General features: G+C 37.5%; 1 long non-coding RNA gene across 1 annotated transcript; it reads right to left on the reverse strand.

Annotated features, from left to right (window-relative positions):
- Positions 1–7,347: 7,347 nt before the first annotated feature.
- Positions 7,348–20,254, reverse strand: LOC108167098 (uncharacterized). Its single transcript, XR_001777494.2, has 3 exons — positions 19,266–20,254; positions 15,946–16,047; positions 7,348–12,669 (listed from the first exon to the last, which is right to left on the reverse strand). It is a non-coding gene; the product is annotated as an uncharacterized LOC108167098 (long non-coding RNA).
- Positions 20,255–21,594: the final 1,340 nt, after the last annotated feature.

Below are 21,594 nucleotides of genomic sequence, written 5' to 3' on the forward strand. Positions count from 1 at the left end.
TATAAGCAGCTGATTTTGTGACTTAATGTCATACTTTAGTCAGCATCCAGATTACTTAACCTGAGCCTCAGGAATTATAAAAAAAAATGAGTGGCAGAAGAAGGCAATGCAAGGGTTTTAATATGATTCTAAATCAAAGACAAAATGTGGGAGTTGGCATTTAAACTGGCTTTAGCAACCTTTGTTGGCCCCGTCAATCATTCTAGGGAGTTTTTGTCTGCAACTGACCAATTAGCGGTCAATCAACGCCCCTTAGCTGGAGGAACTGAACCTCTGTCAACATTTCCGGTGTTCCTCATTGCTAAGAAGCTATGGTCATAAAGAGTTGGGGAGAAATAAAAGGAAATCATAGTCAAACGTTGTCAATGAGGGACATACAGTCCTGACAGCCGGTACCCAGAGCACGTAGAGAGCGGAATGCACTTTATTACATTTCCAAAACCCAAAAGAAGTCTGGAATAATAATGCAAGAAATGGATCAAGGCCTGCAACCCACCTCATATCCAGTTGAATGAAACTGTGATTGAGGGCAACTACGACATGTTCGACTCCATGCAGGTGTAGTAAATATCCCATCCCATTTTTGCATAACGATACTTATTGATAGTCAAATCACTGATTAGTAGGTGAAGGTAGTTATGCTTGATTTTAGGTGTAAATTCCAATGGTAGCTCTGTGGCAGCGTGAAAACATGGACTGCAGTAACTGTGGTTTTTACATTTAAGCACCTTTTTATGCTCCTGTTTATTTTTAAACATTTTCCTGAAGGTAGATTTTCACAAGCCGGTATTATTTAAGTAATACTCACAAAATGCGTCAGACAGCTTTCACACTCACATCCGACAAGACTTTTTGCCCCCAATTCTTCGTCTGGCTGCAAGAGTCTTTGACTTTAACTTTAATTTCGCCATTACATCCCGCAAATAACCTTACAGACCTGATGTATGACTCGTTGGATAATTTTCTTGACTTTCGTCTTTGTCTTAGTGTTGACTGACGAGGCAAAAATTATTCAAAAAAAAAAAAAAATTTCTCCGTAAGATTCTTCTTCTTTCCTACTGCGGCAGATCGCAAGCAACTTTAAGGTGTATACCGCCACCTACTGTAGCTACACGAGGGGGTAGCAAAACTACCATATGTCATTAATATTTTTTAATTTTGTATCATGACAATAAATATTCCTTTCTTTAATCTATAAATACTCTATAAGTTTACTTCAAATTCCAATAATCCTTTAAGTCTCTATTCCTATCCTTCTTACTATTTTTCTCAGTCTCTCCCATTCCGGCTTTTTACAAGGCTTTGAATGCCACATTCTGCCATTATAACACTGTTTGTTTGTCAGAGGTTTGCTCAGCTCCTGCATGGGTGGAGCCGGCATCATGTCAAGTAGCGCAGTTGGCACAGCCAGGACATTGATAACGCTGTTACCCTTTATATTTGTTATAAAATGTAGAGGCTTACTCTAACTCTGAGATTTCATGAAGGCTGCCATCATTTCAAAATCTTGCACGTTAAACGACAGACCGGATTTAAGAGTTTGAAAACAACTGTTGAGGCACTTTCTTCAGCCTTCCTGTTATGTTTTGAAAATCCTTTTCCGGTCTTAATGAAGCTCAAACTTTTCTCAACATCTTGACAAAATAGTTTTTTTTTAATTGCTTCTAACATCTCTGTTCTTCCGCTGACTTCCTTTAAAAACCTTTTTGATACTAAAAATGGCTAACTTTGAGCCTCCTCTCTTCTGTAACAAATTTCCCTGAGGAGCGTCAAACACCTGAGTAAGGAAAGCAGGTACTGTCTGTCCTAAAAGTTTTTAAAAGTTGCTAAAAATGTCGTAACCTAATCTGTATACTTAACCATGTGCATGTAATTGTAATAGACAATGTACAGAGGGAGGAGTAACACTGTGTTAGAGAAGAAAAGGCGAGTTTTGTTAATTAATTCTTTTTTTTATTATTATTGTCACAATTACAACCTGCATGCTTCATTTGGTTTTGGGAAATGCAAAACTAACCCAAGAAAGAAATTTTCATAGATGTAGTATTTTTCTTTAGCTTTCCGAAATCTGGTTTGCTTCTTAAGATTATTATTCACTTTGGAGCCTCTTGGAACTTCATGCATGATTTATTCACAGCCTGGTTGCAAAAACTGAGAACTGAGTTTACGGCTAGTCTGGGAAGTGTGAAGACCTAAGGGAAATTTTTCTTTCTTACAACAACAATCTCAAAAATATTGCGGTGGTATATGCAAAATATATTTTTAGTGCATTTAAACAGTACTCACCTTAGTATTTGGGCAGTTATTCACAGAGAAGGCAATTATTATTTACACAACCACAGACAGAAGGTGGTACACTAGCAATGAGCTTCATTTGTGAAACATACTGAGAAGAGTAAGTAAAATATATGTTGCCAGAGTGGCTATCAAGTAGAGAGGAAAGCAATATTACTTTTAGGTTTTATTCTAAGTTACTTTTGCATCACAGTTACACTGATCAAAAATGCTTTGTGCAGCATTTTCATTATCTGTTTCACACAGGAAGATCATTGTTGTCACACTGCCTCCAGCCTTCAGAATGTTTTGCAATGGATGGGCAGATGGGGGGCCATTAATAATAACAGGGAGGCACATAGAACCCAAAATAAATTTTAAAAAATCTGGAGATTTATCTGTGACGCTATGCTGGAATTTAAAACTTAGCTCCAAACAAAGTAAAAATATTTTTTCTTATGATTTTTGAACACGCTTACATGTTGTAAATTAGCGGAACTTTATTAAAACATTTTAAACGAGTTAATTGCAAGGACTGAAATAAAAAAATCAAAGTTTACAGCATTTTAATCAAAAACCATGTATTAATAAAATAGACGCTTTTGTATTTTAAAATCCTGTCCGCTGCTGAATTACGAAATGATATGAGCTCATCATATGAGTGAATATGAACTCAACAACGAGAATATATATTTTTAAATATGTGACTTAGGTTATTCAGCCATCACATTGGGGCAAAGTGCGATTTTATGAATTCAATTTTGAATTCCTCCAGTGACCTCTGATCATTCATGTAGCTTCTTTGAAAAAGCACTTCTTCATAAATGTGAATTGTGGATGCTGCGTTGGGAAGGTCTTTGCTTGCCGCAACATGTTTTGCATTGAGATGGTATTTTAAGCTTTAATAGCTTTGTGGATAGGCTAAATCCCTTTTTTCCGCAATTCACACACAACACAGCAACAGCAGTAGTCTTTTCCAGCGTCCCAACAGATTGTTTTGTGTTGAACCACCAGTACTTGTTTGCTGTTATTTGCAGATGTTGCTTGTGTGTCAGATTTACAGGCACACCGGAAACATGGAAATACAAAGAATCTGGCCTGTGGCTTTTTGTATGTAAAAAAAAAAAACAAAGAACAATGCAATTATTCACGTTTCTTTTTTAACATTTTTAATGGGTCAAAATCTAAATACTAATCAAAATCAACATGTCAAAGTCCTGGCCCTAATTATAAATGTATGTTTTCAAGTACTGACAAACCAAAAATCAAGATGGCAGGCAGTCTCCAGGCACAAGTAATCTAGATTTACAAAAACCGAAGACGCAAGACAGTAGATAATTATCTACTGCTTAGACGATATCAATTTCCTGCCACATTTTTCAATAACCCTTACTTCAAAACTGTCCCTTTAAGGCTAATTTACCTTCTTCATCTAGTATTTGTACACATCTCACGCATGCGTGAGAAGCAAAACAGAAGCTGTCCTCTGTGTTCTCCAGGTGATGTTAACAATCCAGGAAGTACAATATTTTAATTAGCGTTCCCAGGTTTAATTAGGAGTGGCTCGGAATTACAAGGCCATTAATGACGAAAATCCATGTAACTCAGAGCAGTTCATGTATATAACGCTCTAATTTTAACTATTAAAATTTCAGCTGTGTGGGCAGTGAGCTTCACCTGGATCATTAAGGTATTAATAAAAACAACGCATCAGCAGAAAAAAAATAATAATAATGAGGATAAAGTAAGATTTAATCTAATTGGCTGAGGCCAGAGAGTTTACGGATAAAACGCTGAATGAAAAATGCACCTAGGTGATAAGAAAATACCTTTTGAAATATTCCCACTCCTGCACTCCTCTTATCTCTCTTCACTTGGATTATATTCCACAGAAAGATGGGAGCTCATAGACAAACCAGTGTTCAAAAATGTGTAGCTCAAATGACTTATCGAGCTGTGATATCTACAACAAAAAGAGCTTAAGCTTTGCAACATTTGCGCGACGCAACTAGAAAGTTGGTTTGTTCACTGTAAACGGATAGAACGCATTGAACTTCAAAGGATTTTCTGAGCGAGAACCTCACTTTGGACTCATTTCTGCAAGACTTAAATCCAGAAGGTAAAAATGTAAGCAGGAGAGCCATCAGTACACTGAGAGGGATGTTTAATCAGCGCCTCAGATGATGTGCATATTTGATCTCTATTTGTTCTCCCCTTAAAGGAAAACATATTACCTTCACAAATATTGGCACCCCTGGTGTGTAAACTGTCTTCAGAACTCTTGAAAAATCCAGCTTTATATTGCATTTTGTTAGGGGAGGCATGTGGTAGAAGCAAGTAAGAATAGTTAGGAATGAGAATATATATTTTAGTCCTAACTTAAGAAATACGTTTTTTTTATTTGTTTTTTTTTTCTTTCACAAGAAACGGTTAAAGCTTGACCTAATCTCCTGTGGTGCAAATATGACATAGGTGATGTCATATCTATAGCTAGTTAGGAGTCCCACCTCTCTGTGTGCTTTCCCATCAGGTAGAACAGGTGATTGGGTGAGGAATACCCAAAATATTTTACATCTAACTTCTGTATGTTTCACCTTCAAACTTCAGTTTCAAATATTATGGAAACATGGGGCAGTTCCAAGAACTGTTGATTCTGGGCGCTGCCATAAGAAGTGGTAGAGAACCCATGCATATCTCACCAGACAAAACATAACACTGACAAGAGATCAGTGTTGGGGAAATGCAGCAGTTGTTACATCGTCATAAGACCGCATTTTATACAGCTTTTTAACTAGTCCTATGACTGGAGATGCAGCTGAATTTAGACGAGTACCTAATCACGTTCTAGCTAAAGTTGTGGATTTGCAATTAGTAGTTCCTGCAAACTTTGGGCAAAATAGTTAAATATATGTTAAAACAAATGTTACATTTATTCTACAGGTGATTTTACAAAAAGCAATTATTTCTCAATGTGGGTGTTTTCATCTCCACTGAGTAATAATTTTTTCAACATTTTTCAGTGCAGGATTATGCAACTGCAGTGGAGGATTAATTCATTTATTACCAGAGGTGGCAATAAATGTCAAGGGTTCTAAATATAAGCTTACTTATTGAAAAATGTAGCCCCTATTTTGTGCAAATAAGGAGGTGAAGACATTTTTGATACAAATTAGGTTTAATTTAACTTTTTCAGCAATTAGTCTTGTGCTTTTAAAACATTATGCAAGTCTTTCTGCGGAGTGGTCGCAAATATAAATCATTTTGCTATTTAATATTAATGTACTATGCTTCTCATTTCGTTTGCATGGAGCCATTGGTAATATGTCATAGTTGTATAATAAAAAGTAAACTAGCGCATTTTTTTTCTCTGAGTTAAATTTAACATCCATAAAACATGAATAAATGTTTGAGTTTTACTGGAAAGTATTCTGCAGCTAAAAGATGCTGTGGGGCTGTTTTATGAAGCAATGAGGACCAAGTAAGGCGCGGTGTTGTTGAGAAAAGCCTGATGTTTTGGCTCTTGCACCCTGTATATTTGTGAGGATGATGTTACACGAAAAGTGGTACGAGAGCCCAGCTTCACTGGCTTTTTAGCTGATTTCTGTAGCATAAACAACTGAACTGAAAAGGCAGGAGCTGCTTAGAACAGTTGAAAGAATACATCCAGCTTTCTAAAATATGGCCCTTCTGCTGATTGGCTCCCTTTTGATGTAAAGCTGGATTTGCACATCTGCGAGAGACGAGCTAAATCATCTTAAGCTACTGACGTCCTTAAATTATACATGAGACACAGAACCCTGAACAGTGCGGAGAAATGTTTATTTTCAAGGTGTTCGCTCACATTTTATGGGTAAATGAGTTCAGTTTATGTTTAACTGTAATATTTAAATGTACTAATTTAATCTTGGTCATTAAATCTAGGTTTGTGCGTTACTATCTTCAAACAACAACTATATTGCAAACAACCAATTAGCAAAATTGTTCCCACCCATTTTTACATTATGTTAGATTACAACCACAGACTTCAGTAAGTTTTAGAATTCACGGGGAAGATTATTTTCTTCTTTTTTTTTAACAATTACAAACCAAGAAAGGGTTGAGTTCAGTAATATTTGCTTTTGGGTACTGTGGTTTGTTTAATAAAATAATTTGTTTAATAATCCCAGATGTTTTTACCTGTAAAGATGTTTTTTCAAGCCATGTTATATTTTTATTTCCATTTCAGAATCATATGTTGCTTTGTGTTGATCTATGACATAAAATCAAAATATAACACATTCACGTTTGCAGTTGCAATATGAATAAAATGTGAACGCATTTAAACATTCAAACATACTGCAGGGAACTGTAAATGATAAATATTCTTAACTCATTATTACCAATTTTACTGGGAACCCTTTGTTTGGGCACAAAAACCAAACCAGCCAACAAGTGAAGGTGCATAACAAACATCACATTTCGAAGGGAAGTAAAATGATTTCTCTTCACAGTGAAATTCTTTTGTCTCTTAAAATTAAGCGGGTTTGCTTTTCTGTAAATAAAGGAAAACAAAACAACAAAAAAAACCATGCACAAGAATATAAAATCAATAGATTTCAGACACAGATGGCTCCACAAATAGCTCTGTCATCTACTGAAAAACAGCATATGGTGAGAAACTGGAGCTGAATGAGGTACACTGCTAGGTTTTTTATAATTCAGGCTGGTGTCTGGTATAGTATGTGAATCCAGTTGGAATGAAATCATTAGACATGAGGTAAGAACAGCCCAGAGTGGTAGCATTGCCAGTATTTATTGAATTAAAAAAAGTATTCCGTATTTGATGTTCTTATCAGATATAATATTTAAACAAGATGTGAATTTCAATGAGAGGGAGAGCATATACGTACTGTTGTTTTACATTAACCACAATATGGAGGCTTCGATTGATCCACACTTTATTTTATCACTTGTGCCTCACAAAGTTTTCCATACTTCAACTGCTTTATGTTGTCACCTAACACACATAAATTTGTGTGCATCTTGGATGCACCTGGATTTTGTGGGATAGATCAACACAAAATAGTGCATAAGTCAAAGGCATACATGATAGACTATACATGGATAGAAGACTATATATGGATTCCAATAATAATAAAAAAACATGTATATACCCATTAACTTATCCACCTACCTTGTCCTGCTCAAGAAATGCTTTCCCACAGCATTACACACCCTCTGCCATGTTATACTGTGGGGATGGTGTGTTCAGATAAAGGGGATGTGCGGTGTTGATTTTCCACCTCTATATGAGTGTAGTCCTAAGCATCCATGGAGATCAAATTTCTAAATTTTCCATGAATTCTCAGTTGGTTTTAGACTTGGCCATTCTAACACATGAGCCGTCCATAATCCAAGCCATCAGCTCTGGCTGTATGTTTAATATTGTTGCTCTGCTGGAAGGTGAGCCTTTGACCCTGCCTGAAATTTTTTGCAGGTTCTTTTTTTTGTTGTTTTTTTTTCAGAGTGAGCTTGCATTTAACTTTATCCATCTTCCTATCAGCTCCTGTCACTGCTGAAGAAAAATCATGCACAGCATGATGTTGCCTCTACTTATGCCACCATAGGGATGGTATGCTCAGGGAGACGTACAGTGTCTGTAGGCTAAAAGGTGCTCATTGAGAAGAAAAGCTGTATTATAACCTAACCATGACGTAAGCAGCTTTATCCCTGTCCTGTGTGAAATGTTGCTGGCTGTTTTATTTTTATTTGTTTCTTTTTTTTGACAAAATAAATACAAATAAAACAGATGAACACTATGACTTGAGCGGAAGTAATTTGTCTTTCTTGATAAAATTACTCTTGAAACTAAAAGTCCATCAGAGTTGTACTGTAAACCGTTTAACATTAGCCTCAAATTGCTGTTTCTAGACAAAAAATAATCTAATCTTAATAACAGAGTGGACAACAGCATATTTGTGCATAGCTATTCCCTAATCGTGCAGTCATTGTTTGTCGAGTGGAGGCATAGGCCAAATAGGTGCTTTCTTCTCCGACAAAAACTCAGAAAAAATTATATTAATTTAAATGCATTTCAGAATGCTCTGCCTCATTAAAAAACACACTGAAACTGTCACTGGAAACTGATAAACCAAGGAAATTTTAGCGTACTTGATCTGCTCTACCAGCAGATCAAGTACGAAGTAGGAAGTGTCTGCACAGCAACCTTCCTTCTGAGACAACACACAATTTTCTGATGTGCTGCCTCAGCTCTGATATTTTGCCTCTGAATATCATGTGATGTCTGTGTAGTTGTCATTTTCCCAACAATTCAGGTACTGGAAGGGGAAAAGATCTGCACAGTTGGAGGCAGGTTTATGGTAACATTTTCCTCCGGTTTCTAAAGTTCAGCCACACACAGCTTTCTTTTGAACATGATATTATACACTTAGTAGGAGCTTTCATTCTCCCCTAACACTGCTCCTATTTTTAGATCCCTGCTTTGCAGTATTGTAATGTAAGAGCTATCTCAGCTGTGCAAATTCAAGCAAGAACCATATTTGCCTGAGAAAAAAAAAATCTGTCTGAGAATAAATACTTGATTGGCAAGGAATAATATTCTAAATATCTCTGCTCTTTTTACTCATGAGCCAAAGTATACAGCTGGGGTCAATGGGCTCTGTTACACGTGGATTCAATAAAAAAAAAAGAAAAGAAAAGGGAAAAAAAACAGTCCTCAGGTCGCAGGGAAACCTGAATTTGGGTCAGCTTCACCAGGTGGAAAGTGAGAAGCTTACGGTAGAACTTGAATGTTTTCTGAGGCGTACTTTTACATAATATAGACCAAGCAAGTAAGAGAAAACAGATGTAATGATGCTGTTCCACCAGTACGTAACCTTATTTAGAGAAACAATGTTTATGCATTGCCTACTAGTGGAAGTATAAACTCTCAATTTCATTTGAACTAGCCCAGGAGAGCTCGGCTTGTTGGTGTTTTATTCATTGTGGTCAACACACTATATATGTAAATAGACACAGACGGCCCTTGTCTCTGCTTTCGCCTCAGTTTTTTCTTTTTTCTTTTTAAAGCCTGATGGAGTTGTCAGAAAACGCTTCGCTTTGCTGTTTCCTCGCTGCGGCCTGTCATTCTCGGCGTGCAATCAAAACCCAATATCACAATAGGACTAAATGCAAGCTTCGGTTTTGCTGCTGCTGACTCATCTGAAGAGTGCAAATAATTTTTTTTATTTATCATTTGTTTTGGTAAAATCAGACTCCGCTGCGTGACGTAAATCACGGGTCTGTGAGGACGCTCGGTTGGAGCCGCAGTAAACTCCTCTCACTTCCGACCACAGCTTAACTTCCACATCTCTGCTCAATTAGTTGTAATTTGCAGTGGGATTCACAACTACCCATCCATACGTACAGATTACATCACCTATGATTACTTGTGGTTGCTTGGAGACCACCTTTCACTCCACTGTAGCTCATTGGAGAAATAAGCATCCTACTGATTTGCTCTGATCAGCGACACATATAAAATTTATTCACAGATGTGATTATGCAGTGTGAACACTCCATGCGGATATATTTGTGATCTAATAAATGCATCTAGATATGCAATTAAAAATCCAGTATTTTGATTCAACACTGATCTTTTTGGTTGTCGTTTTTTTTTTTTATTAGAACATTGGTTGTAAAACATAATGCGGCTACTAAAAGAAAAAGACTTCAACTAAATTCTCGTGTAAGATGGAGGTGGGGATGAAAGATTTTATTCTCTTTAGTGGTGGAATTATTGTGGCATTTTCAGCTGAAAGAGAACTCACAGAGGGAAACAATCTGAAAATTAAAGTTCCTTTATAACTACATGTCGTTTTTCTCTCTTTCTAAATGTGTGTTCTCTCAAAATCTGTTGTTCACATAATGGGGGGGGGGAAACCTCATGCAATAATGTGGGGTGCTTCAACAAACATCTATGCTGTAAATAAAACGGGTAGCAGGGAAAGCTGCGGTAAATATGTCTGAAGTCATTATTAGATGGTTTTCCTCATTAAGATCAAAAGCTACGAATTCAAAGGCGATCTCAAACCTTGGAGGGAAGAGCTATTTACTGAAAAAAGAGAAAAATCAAAGGATAAGTTTCTGAGGATTTTCTATGGGATTTGTTAAATGCTCTTGTTCCAGGCAGAAAGACACTCTGTGCTCGCTTTCTCCAGCAAAGGGAGGCAAATTCCTTGCGGCATCCGTTTCCAAGCTTATACTGGAGGTGCTTTCTGCACTTTCGTAATTGGAAACCATAAAAAGAATGGGAACAACAGGGGAGGGGGGAGGGATGGGGTGACCATGATCTAATCACAAGAAAACTGGACTTTGATTGTGAATTTTAAATTGGCTAGATCAAAATGGGATTTGAACCAAGGAGAATGATTTGGAGTAAGTATTTATGAAACATACAAAAACTGCTTGGTTCTCAATAATTATCTACAAATCTGGAGAATCCAAATAAATGCAAAAAAGACAGTTGCAAGGTATACTTAACTGTCACTTATTGTCACTTAAAAAGTCGTTGCATCCCTTGAACAATTTCTCAATATTATCTTACAAGCATTAACTGTAATGTTCTTTATGTGGATTTTATGTGATATACAAAACTATGCTCCCTTTTCTCTAAACACATATGATACACCAGTCCATGTTGAACGATCTCATGGTCCCCTCCCCCGAACATATCTGAAAGTTTGTGCTTGCACTGTGGCAAAATTTGAAAAAGTTCAACAAGTGATACTCTTGAAATCCTCTGACGTGTGGAAAAACAACTGTTAATAATCTAGCATCTCTAAAATTTACAGAACTCCCCATTTGATTTTCAATTCCTTTCGTTTTTTTTATATCAGACACTGCTACTGACTTTATCCAACCTGTTAGCTACAGCACCAAGTACTGGCAATGTGTAGCTGAGCCTTTGTATGACTAGAACTGATAAATAAATTCACAGTGAGTGACTGTGCATACTAATGTGAGCTTTGTTCTTTTTTTTTCCTTCTTATTCATTGCTGTGCTTGAAGAGTTTGCAGACCCCAAGTTGCATGTGGTGCTTGCAAAACAACCTCCCATCTCTTGGAGATTCTTTTTCAAACAGCATGTCTGAAATCTTCTGAACATGTTTAGAGCGAGTGGCATTTATTATTGAGTGAGGTGAAAATGTTACCAAATGTTTCTTGAAAATTGTCATCTTGCTGTTCTAAAATTCAATGTTTTTTTTATTTATTTGGTTTGTATTGCATATACTCTGTTGTTGACTGCTAAAGATTAGCACATTGCTAAATTGCATGATGTATAGATGGGTATAAAAACAGATGAAAGAATCATATTTGAAGTGTATTTGAAATAAATACACCTCTTCTTGCAGTTTTTTTTACTTAGTTCTGTAGTCTATTTTTTTTAAACTTACTATTTATTACAGAATTCAAATGATATAGTGCTTTGCAGAATACTGACACCTTCTTGTTGACATTTTCTCACATTACAACCGTGAACATTCATGTATGTTATTGGGATTTTATATTGCAGGCCAACACAAAATACATGGCTTTCTTTATAAACAAAAATATGAACAAGTATTTAGGCCCTCTGAGTGATTAACAAATTTTTCCTGCCATTCCACAAACAAGACTTTAACATCACATTTCAAGCAGAGTTGCACATTTAGAGGCTGAAATATTTACGCAATCTTCTTCTTAAAAACATTTTTATATGTCTAAAGCATTCCTTTTTGTCCCTAGCTGTAGGTTTAGGGTATTTACTCTGCTAGAAGGTGAACCTTTTCCAGTCTCCGTTTTCTTGCTAACATTTTTCTACTTACTTCCACAGTAGGGGGATGTAAGCATGCCCACAGTATTAAGCTGCCACCACCATGTTTCACCATGAGGATGGCATGTCCAGGATTTTAAGAACCTCTTCTGCTTCTTTGCTGTATTCCCTACAAGGTCTGCTACAAACTTTAAATGGGAATTTGAATGGTTTTGTTATAGCAATGACTTTCTTGTTTCCAGCCAGTCGCAGTGGACTTTCTACGGGCAATAAATAAATTTTCATGTCACCTTTTATTTTTAGACTTTTATTGGAATAAACTGATATATATGCACCCTACTTTGTATCACTTCATAACTTTTCACAAAGCTGTAAATATATGAACTAAAGTGTTCATGGCTGCAGAGTATATTCTCTGGAAGTCCTATAGTCTCAAGAGATTTGTCTCAACAGCAGACGCTGACAGAGGTGGGATCAAGAAGAGGAAGAGTATTCAGCTGTGTACGGTGGATAAAATCTGACAAGCTACATGGATTCAGACTTGTCTCGCTTCCAGATCTTTTTGGCTGAAAGAAAATTGCCTTTTCTCTGCCCCTGGAATTCCTGTAAAGAAAAAAAAAAAAAAAGTAACGGTTTTTATATGGGGAAAAGCGCCGTACAAATAAATGTAATGTACCAGAATCACTGCTTTCCAACTGTGTGATTTACTCCAAAAACATGCTTATCTGAAAAAGCCATCGCAATCTACAGTCAAGCATTCTGGAGCGCTTGGGAACATTTGTTTTAATTTAGTTTGCAATGGTGACTGTTTATTTTGTGTGTACTTGGAAATGTTGTTTCCCTGCGAGTTGTGCAGCGGAGTCTGTGCTCTTTCACATAGACGCCGAAACACACTGAAAAATGGAAACAGATGCTCATTGTTCCAGTGTGAAAAGGCGTAGAGTGAAAAAAATCGGAAAAAAAAAAAGATTTACCGAATCTGATGATGCCATTGAACAGTAGCAGACCTTGAGTTTTCTTCACACGGTTGTGTTAAAAAGAAACAATCTATAAGTTTTAAAAATATGCAGTGTTGTTAAAAATATTTCCCATATTAAGTTTTTTCTGTTCTTGCTTTTATATTTCAGATGAGATTATTTTTACTTAGGCCCTCTCATGTTTTAACTATGTAAATTAAAAAAAAATGTTTTCAAGAGAGAATTGAAGTTATTAAAGGAAAAACAAGACAATCCAGTTCCAGATTTCTGAAGTTCAGCATAGATAGAAAATAGAAAAGTACCATAGAAATGGAAGACCTCCTTTGCAGAACCAACATGCAACACAACACATCCGAAGCCAGCAGCTACCACACAGGTAGTATTGACCTTGCATCTGATGAAGACTTTGATCCTCAACACTATTTATCTCCTGTTGAGGTTTTCACAGGATTTTGCTCAGTTTGCCTACCAGCCTGGCTGCCTGGAGAAGGCTGGAAGACTGTGAAGATCATGTTCTTTGATTTCTTCTGTGGCTTTAAGACAATCCAGCCAGGACTGCTATAATGTCATGAACATCCAAGGAACTAACATTGAGATAGTGGATTTTTTTTATAGGTACCTGGATGTTAACCTGAGCAATAAACTGGACTGGTGTCATAACAATGATGCTCTACAGACTACAGTAAAGGTCGGAGCAGACTCTACCTGCTAAGGAGAAAAAGATCAATTGGAGTACAATGGTTGCTCCTGAAGAAGACTTTTTTTTGACTCTGTAGTGGCATCAGCCATCTTCCATGGTGTCGTTTGTTGAAGCAGCAGCTTATCTACAGCTGAGAGGAAGTCGTTGATAAACTAATCAGGAAAGCTAGCTCTGTGCTAGGAAGCCATCTTGACCTCATGCAGGTGGTGGGGAACAGAAGAATTCAAGCAAAAATGGCATCATTCATGGAGAATGTCCCCCACCTCAGGCATGAAGCTGTTGCAGAAGTAGAGAGCTCCTTTGGTGACAGACTGAAATACTTTGCAACCATTACAGCTCCCAGTTTTTAAGTTATCTTCTTCACTGCTTTTTTTATTACTTCTTGTAAACAGTCTTTTGTTTTTTTTTATTCACAAATTATCTATACACATTTTTTATTTTAATTAGAGCATGGCATTGCCCTGCAGTATTTTCTTACTTTGTAATTATTTTGTCTTTTATGTTTAATTTTTTATGATCTTTTTGTGAAAATGGATGCATCCATTAGCCTCTCACTTTGCTGCTGATTTCTATTCTATTCTATTCTATTCTATTCTAAAGTGCCAGGTTGGTTTGGTTAACTTTTTCCCTTAGTGTAGTTTATCTTAACCCAGTGTAAGAATTAGCTTGATGCTTAAATCATTTAAGTGTGACAAACAGAAAAAAAAAAGAAACGTGTGTAAAGGTAAACACAATTTTTTTTACAGCACTGCATTTTTTAAATCTTTCTTTGATAAAGGATGATTTTCTAGGTTTAGTTGATTTCAAAGAAATGGAGCAGTCAATCTGTTGAAATACCATCATATAGTGGGGTGACGTTTTTAGGAAAAAGGGAACTGGATCGTCGTTGCGTGCCAGGCAGAGGAATCCTGTCACTCAAGCAGGAGTTCTGGGACTGCCTCTATTTTTAGCAGAGGAAGCTCAGACACATACCATACGGCTTAAACCCTCAGACAAACACAGACGCAATAAATAATGAATGCACAAAAAACAGGAAGATATTATCCACTCAAGTGTTGGTTGGAAGTCAATAATTTGCAAAGCAGCTCACGGGGAAAATTGGGTGCAGTAAACCCATTATGCAAAAATGCATGGTGGAATAGATGTGAGAGGAACACAGCCTAGCCTTGAAGTGAGGTGGGACTTTGAGGCTTCACTTCCGCCCCTTTTTGCAGGCTTCGCCTCAATTAGCGTCCACTATTTCTTACTCAAAATGGACCGCCTTTACAGGCCTGTTTGAAAAGCCGCAGTATGGAATGCATCTGAACACCATGTCATTGTAATCAAGATAAAACAATCCCAATAACCCCCGCACAGGTGGCTGATTAAACCTCTTCACATGCTGTGTGCAAACTCTTCCTCACTTGACTGCTTAGCTCTCTTGGCAAATGTTCTGCTTGGGGGGGAGGGGGGAATGAATGAACACTTATTTTAGTAAAAACATTCAGTCGAATTAGCCCTTTGCTAAATTGGATGGACGTGGTTTTATGTGGGTATAAATGTATTAACAGTGTGTGAAGGCAAAGCTGCACTTTGTAGTCTGCTCATGTATTATTGTGCAGAACAGTGCAGCAGTGAAAAAGATGCTTTGGCTGGAGTGAAATATGAGTAATTATTTGTGGTATGGTTTACGAACACTTCTCATAATCCCTATTGTGCTTCCACCCACATTATTCCTCTTTGCTCTCACATCATTTCTAAGTTATTGGTCCTGGTGCTAACCTTGTCCAAATTAACGGCTTTTGAGATGGCATGTATTTGCAGCATTTCATTACTAAAAGTGGGGCCCAATTTAGGTTGTACTTCTTTTTACATAAAAGTCTTCTGAGCCATTAGTGATCATATTAGTTCATTTCAATTTACACACAGTTAAATGCAATTGAAAGAGCAGCTGACAAGCAAAGCATAAAGAGAAGTAACCGGGTGGATAATGGTTATATATGATGGGACCTTTTTCTGCTCTCTCTCTAAGAGAAACTGGTCCAAAGCGATAGAGCTAGTACCTCACTTTTCTTGGATCATCCTCACCACATGTAAAAAGATCTCGCTTGGAACTTCACCCAGCGGAGACACAGAGTATTTTTTTTTATTCGTTTCTCCGTTCAGCCTCCTGTCACTCTAGCTAAAAGAAACTAAGACGTCACAGATTAATTTTCAACTTACCCCACGTGGACTCTGCATGGTCAGCAAACATACACAAATCCTAGTTGTCATCAGCAAACGAGGGCGCTTTCTCAGTACATGGGGATGCCAACTCTCCATTGGCTGCACATAAAAGAAAAAACAATAGAAAACGTGTGTGCCCCTTTCTAATACCACTGTGGACAACTGCCCCGATGACCTACATCGCAAACTGTCTTGCCTTCTCACTCAGCTGTCTCGCTCTTCCGTCTTGTCTCTGACATCTTTTGACAACTCTTTGGTTTCTCCCATGGCAGAAGGAAAGTTGCAGTGGAAGAAATTATTCTGTAGACAGGTGAGCTTTATACACTAAGTGAGCTGAGATCTGGGGGATCTGTAATTGATGAAAGGATTTAACTGTCTGCCACTTGGGCATTTAAACAATCTGTTGGACCCCACATTTCTGGCTTCCTCGCTTTAGGTTAAATATTTATCTTTAAAGCCACATATCGATTTTTCACATTTATGTAATTTATTCTTTATGAAGTATTTGTTGATATTTTATTCTTTTTGCTTAAAAACAAAGGAATTGTTCAAATTTAGGCATGTTTATTCCTCTTTAAGTAAGACAACTTTAAACAATCTGCTGATTACTCTATTTCTATTAGAGTAATCAGGTAGACAGTTTTAATACCTTCTAAGCTAAACAGTTTACCCCTCAAAAAAAGATTTTCTCCTGGAAAGCACCAGGGAACTTGATTTATACTTCAGAGCCAAGTGGGAGTTGTCGGCTGGAATGAAACCTTAAAGTGCATTAAAGACAAGTCAGAGAACTTTCGAATCAAAACACGAATTGACAGGCTACCAATGTAGGGACTTTTAAAAGGTGCCATGGCCTTTCTCCTTCAGGTCCTTGTCAGCACTTTCACATCAGACAGGAGAACAGCACATTAGTGAGAGCTGAGCTGTAAAAGGTTTCAAAACACCCAGGTATTTCTCTGAAAAATACATCTAAAAAGAGCATCAGCTGGGCCTCTGTTATTGTGAGCTGCCTTGCTGTGGGGAAAAAAACAAAACTGAAATTAGCAATTTTCTCTACCAAGAGTGCTCTGCCTTAGAGTTAAAACAACAACAACAACAACAACAAAGAAAAAAACATCCCAAACTGATTCAGAGACCAGGCTGAGACATACCCATTTAAACTTTTTTTAAATATATAAACCAAATTACTTCCATATATGACACTTTACCTACAATTGAGCTTAAAAAGGGAAGTGTGGAAACTGGTGCGTAGTTAATTGGTGGATCTTCTGCTTCTTTTCTAAAGAGACTAAATAAGCCTACTCTTTAATGCAGAAGATTAAAAACAGCTGCAGAGGATGATTCAGAGCTGTTAGGACGGCATTCAGCCCTTTAGTGAGTGGACGTGTCTGTAGATCCTTTTATGATGCGAAGCATGTCGTCTGTGCAAGAAATTTCCAATAGCTATGACTTCAAGAATTCCATGTAAAAAATCAATCTATTTCTGGAAATGGTTTATTGAAAATAACAAAAACACGCCATAGATCTTATTCTTTTATTTATGGTATTTTTTTGTTGTTGTGTGTGTGTGTGTGTATATTTATGTATAGCTTAATTTCCTGCAGAAGAGTCCAATTTCCTTGGTATTTTGGACTAAATATTGACCAACATCCAATCCAAAGTCCAACAAAATAAAAGAATATTTAAAAGCATAGTTTGGACGTTGACTAGCAGACATACTGGTCCCAAATAACACGAGTAAGCATACTGGTGGACAGATTTTTCACAAAGGATTCCAGTGCCTTGCAAAGTATTCACACCCCGTGAACTTTTTAATGTTTTGTTACTTTGCTACATAGTACTTAGTTGTGATTTGAGGGGATTTTACACTGGCTCAATGTGATGCATGATTATGATAAGAAAAGGAAAATAAGCTGTTTTCATATTTTGACAAAAATATAAAATGTGTTGCATATGGACCCATTTACACAAATGAGGTGACTTCTTAAGGCCAAGTAGAAAGCCACTATTAAAAGACAGGCATGTGTGTTCAGCCACAGCTTCCCACCTAAGTTTGCACATTTTTCTTTGCAAAGTAGCTCAGACTCAGACAGACTGAAAAAAAAAGATTTGGGACTGACAGGGGCATTCTAACACATGAACGCCTCAGTTTGATGTAAGTCATTAAAATATGGCTCTGGCTTTATGTTTGTGAATCCCTGCCACAATCCCATGTCTTTTGGTGCTTCTAGCAGGATTTCTTCCAGGATTGCCTTGTTTTGTATAGTCCTCACCTCTCAACTACATCTTACTTGTCCCTGGTGAGGAAAAAGACTTTGATCCTACCAGCACCATGCTTTGTTGAGGATGGTTTTTATTTTTCCCACCACTGATTTGCATTTTTGCATATAGGTCAGAAACCTCCAGGCTCTACATAGCGTTGTCTAAGACGCTATTGTAAACTTTGATAACACTTTATTTGAAGGGGGGTGAATAAGACTGTCATGACACTTTCATAAACATGACATAACACCTGTCATGAACATGAATAAACCTTCATGAATATTTATGACTGTTGTCATAAAGGGTCATTTGGTAAATTATGACACTTTTAATACAAAGTTGACATTATTCAAAATGTCTGTTATGACAACTTGACATTAACCAAGAAATCATTACTGTTTAAACTTTACCTTTAATAACATAAAGTTGCCTAATTTTGTAAAGTGCAATCACGAATAATTTTATAACAAATTTATATCAGTCATGATTTCTTGGTTAATGTCAAGTTGTCACAACAAAGACATTTTGAATAATGTCAACTTTGTATTAAAAGTGTCATAATTTACCAAATGACGCTTTATGACAACAGTCATAAATATTCATGAAGGCTTATTCATGTTCATGACAAGTGTTATGTCATGTTTATGACAGTGTCATGCCAGTCTTATTCACCCCCCTTCAAATAAGGTGTTACCTAAACTTTAAATGTGACTTCATTTTCAGATTTTTATAAAACAAACCCTGTAAAACCCATCAATACGTCAATCTCTGTCCACTCCACAAGTACGCACCGCACCATATTGTGTTGGCCTATGAAATCCCAATTAAATACATCAAAGTTTGTGGTCGTTGCATGACAATATCTGTAAAAACTAAAAAGGCACGAGTCTTTTTGCAAGCCACTATAAATGTCATTGTCAAATCTGTCTAGAAGATCCTGCCCCATATGTTGTTTCAAAGACTGCATTTTGTCAACAGCTGACCCTAATTGCCCAATCAATAACAGCATAGCAAGCATGCAATTACCATCGCTGAGAAAATTTTTGTGTAAAAATTACCTCAATGCCCAGGTGAAAGTGTACAGAAAACTCTCCTCATTTCTTGACTGCCACTCTGCTTTCAGAAGCCATCATTTCTGCACGGCGGCGTCGCCTCGAGTGATAATCACAGCATTTCACAGCTATGACAGCATGGAGAGAGCCGCCCCAAAGAGGCTCTTGTTTGACAGGTTTTAGTCAATGTGTGCTCTTGTTATTTGTAATGCTGCAGACTGATGGAAACTAGAGCATATAACTTTGGCGTTTGTAATTGGTCCACATTAAACGTCTGATTGCTCATTGCTCTCTCCTTTCTGCATTTTTCACCACTGGGCATTTGAATGTAACATGCAATTTCCCTTGAACGGATGAAATTATGCTACCAAATAACAGTAAAGAACAAATGTGAAGATATGCAGTGAGATCTGCAGGCAGCAAACAATGTGCCCATCTGTAGATCTCACTTAGGCTGAAATGGATGTGAAGAAGGAGGAAGGATGGATAATAGCCGGTAAGGTGTCAGTTTTTCCAAAGCCCTCACAGCAATCACAGCGCTTTGAGCTGGACTCAGACTTGTTTGACATGTTTTAAGAGTGGATTTCATGTGCTGGCATTTGTCCTGGGACTAAACTGAAACTGAACAAGCAGAGCACATGCATGCCTATCACGGGCTCCCGACAACATTCCGTTGTTTTGCAGTATTGTTTGATTTATGCCTTTCGGGTGGGACTGCTTCACGTAGCAGTTTTTGTTACCTTTTCTTTCATGTGCACGCCATGTGTTGAAATCTGCGGATATGCTACTGCCTCAGTATCCAGGCATGAGGCTCCATGACATATACTTTACACATGCCAGACCGTTAGACAATGGAAGACTTTGAGACAACGATAAAATGTTCATATTAAAAGCATTTACCCCTCTCGAGGCGCCAGACTGTCTGACACTGGCTCAAATTGATTCTTAATTAGGTTTGTATGGACCCTGAATCTACTGTTGATGAGTACAGTGAAAAGTGGACAACTGCTGCTTCTTCGGCTGCACGGAAACGTGATAACACAACTGACCCGACAGAGGAAGAAAAGTCTTGGCTCTCATATAAAAAAACCAAAGGATAATTGTTGTGAAATGAATAATCGGCACATCACGGGAAGAAGTTTTAAAAAAACAATCCATCATCCAGACATGACAGAACAAAGCCACTGGCTCAAAGGGGATGTCATTACTCATCACAAGTCACAACCAGTTGGCATTAACCAGCTGTGTAGCTAAATGTCTTTTTGGGAGACTTGTTTTTTTTCTGGGCAGTAATAAATCACTCACTGTTGCTTTGGAATGCAAGCTAGTCCTCTGGAACAGTTTGGTCTTGGTAGAGGTGATTTTCTGTTTCTGACATTCCTTATTATCTATTTTGGCTGGCCTTGCATGCACACCGAGTGGCGGAAAAGACTGGTTAAAAGCTGAGGACTGCAGGGGGGGAGAGAGAGAAGCAGCTCTAATGCCTCTCTTCGTGCTCCCCTACCACCACCATTTCCAGTGAGGCTCTACATGCCTCTATTTGAAGAGGAAGGGGAGGGAAGGGTTCCCCCAGCCCCGGCCTTGCTCATGAATTCCCCAGTCACAGTGGAGGCTTGTTACCAGCGCAAGTAGACGTAGAAGAGAGATGGAGAGAGAGAGAGAGAGAGAGAGAGAGAGAGAGAGAGAGAGAGAGAGAGAGAGAGAGAGAGCGACGCTGCAGAGCTTGATTCAAGCTGAGAGAATCTGCTGTGGATTAAGAGTCGTCCACAGTTCGGTCTGGTCTCAATTTCACTCCTTTTTGTGCAGGGTGCTTCTGATTACTGTCGATACCTTTGAAGGCTTGCTTGGTAAACCTGGGTTAATAATAAAAACAACATTGTTTTTGAATTGCTTTGTGCTATTCTAAAAATCTTAATGGTTGTGATATATTTGGCCAATTGTAAAAACATTCAGTGTGGAACATGACTGTAAATATGACTCATGAACTTTAAATGCCGTCATTATGAGAATGGGGTTAGTTTTGTTTGATCTATGAGAAATGCTTTGGATCAGCGTGGTGTTTCCAATTTGTATGAATGTAGAATTGCAAATATAATGCAAGTGAATGAATATCTATTATAGTTGGAAAAAAAATCATAAATAAATTCAATTTTCTAAAAGATTGACAGCTGATTATTCTTTGGCATAGAATAACAAGGGTGCACTGAAGAAGATAAGGTTATCTTAATTCTTTCTTGTGCTATGTTATCGAGTCTTCACATTATTCTTGAGCTTTTGGTCCACTTTGTTTCCTCTGTGTTAGTTTCTGTGTTTCCTTTACTTTCCCCGTTAAGAT

Source organism: Poecilia reticulata, chromosome 17 (assembly GCF_904066995.2).
Source record: "Poecilia reticulata chromosome 17, P_reticulata-male-v2, whole genome shotgun sequence".
Lineage (NCBI taxonomy): Eukaryota > Metazoa > Chordata > Actinopteri > Cyprinodontiformes > Poeciliidae > Poecilia > Poecilia reticulata.